The sequence below is a fragment of the Stigmatopora nigra genome, chromosome 8 (assembly GCF_051989575.1).
Source record: "Stigmatopora nigra isolate UIUO_SnigA chromosome 8, RoL_Snig_1.1, whole genome shotgun sequence".
NCBI lineage: Eukaryota > Metazoa > Chordata > Actinopteri > Syngnathiformes > Syngnathidae > Stigmatopora > Stigmatopora nigra.
The window spans coordinates 11,853,643-11,855,623 of record NC_135515.1 but is presented as its reverse complement, the minus strand read 5'-3'; positions in this window follow the sequence as shown (position 1 = coordinate 11,855,623).

Sequence of the window (1,981 nt, the reverse complement as noted above, 5' to 3'; positions counted from 1 at the left end):
AAGTAACTGATAAAACCATCCGAGACAAAAATAAAGAACGCAGTGGATTAAATTAATTTAGATTATGTTTTGGTAGCAGCGAGGAGACTTGCATATGGGTACATGGACCAGACTTCCAAGTCGAAAACCATTGCTGTCAAAAAAGAATATAAAGGTTCGTCTTACATTTGCCAAAAACATCTTGATGATGCTCCACACTTTTGGAAGAACATTCTGAGGACTGTTGAGTCAAGAGTTTAACTTATGGGAACGTTTGCGGCTCGTTTAGTTTGGTGAAAAATGGCGAAGCATTCCATCAAAAGAACACTATACCAACAGTGAAGATTGGTTTTGGCAGTTTTATGTTCAGGGGCTGTTTTGCTGCCTCAGGACCAGGACGACTTACTATAATTGCTGGAAGAATTAATTTTGCTGTCGACTAGCAAATTTTGAAGAAGAACGTCTGGCCCTCAGTTCAAGCTCTACAATTCCAGCGCTCTTGAAACATGCAGCATAACAACGATCCAAAGCACATCAGCAGGCCCACCTCTTAATAACTAAAAAATAACAAAAACAAAGTAGAAGGCCAAGTCAATGATGATGGTTGACTTAAATCCAATTGAAATCTTATGGTGTGATCTGAAATAGGCTGTTCATACTAGAAAACCCTAAAATATTTCAGAATTCAGACTCTTCCCAAATTATCAAATACACTTGATTTCAGTTATTGCTGCCAAAGGTGGCAAACTCGTTATTAGGTTCAGGGGACATTTACTTTTTCACAGAGGGCCAGACAAGTTTGTATTCTTTTCTACTTTGGTAAACAAAATCTTCATTTTCTATTTCCTTGGGTTGCCTCTGTTTCATACTAAAATTGGTTTGATGATCTGAAACCTGTATGTGTGTTATATATGCAAAAAACACAGAAATCAGGATGGAGGAAAATACTTTTTCACCGCACTGTATGCAGATCTGTCTTCATCAATGTGCTGTGAACTCTCAGAGACACACTTTTGCCACCATCAAAATCTGGTGCTTGAGGTTAATACAATAAAAAACTATTTAGATGATAACTAATACAGAAAATGATGAAATCATATACTGCTTTTCATAACCTTTGGTTTTGATTTGCTCAGAGACAAACAGAAAAACCATATAGTTTATTTACGATGTGTTTAACCTGTTGGCAAACTAAATGAAGTGTACCCATATGACCATGAATACAAACAGAAAAACCTCGACATCCCAGACAGCCTCGGCTCACTTGATCTCCTGCGTCTATGACTTGAAGCATTTCAACTGGAGGGACACGTAAAGACAAATTATTCACCAGATGCCTTTCACCAGCTCTCAAGACTCTCTAATTGGCCCACTTTTTATTCCCAGATATTTACTTCCCACACTGAAAATCTAAACACACGCTGTAGGCACGCAGTCTGTGCATTGCTGCATGACGATGGATGTCTGTAATGAATAATCTGAAAAGAAACGCGAGCAACCTATCAGGCAATGCTGTTGAATAATTGACAATCCAGTCAGTTTGTAGTTGTTAAACAATTAATGAAGGCTGCCTGTAAATGTCAGTAACCACTGAAGACCCAGCACACTTGGATGTAATCAACACCAGCTGATTTCAGAGCAACACCTTAGGGAGCGCAATCAGGTGGTGGGTGACTTTATTCTTACCGCATAATCTAGACCATAAATTGCACCTTTTTTTCATAGTTTGGCTGGCCAAACTCGTGCGATTAATGTACTGATTTTTTAATTCTATAAGATTCCAAAGTTAATTTGATTTATTCAAAATCAAGAACATTTCTCAGCAGGGTTTGAATACATAAAGTCATTTTTGTCCAAACACAGTCAGTCTCAGGAAACAGTTCATTGCTTGTGGACTGGTTGATGATAAACTATGCTGATCTGAGAAGTACAAAATTAATGTACTATATTTTACGGCCATAAGCCCCCCTATTTTTCATAGTTTTTTTGGCTGGGTTCCGTA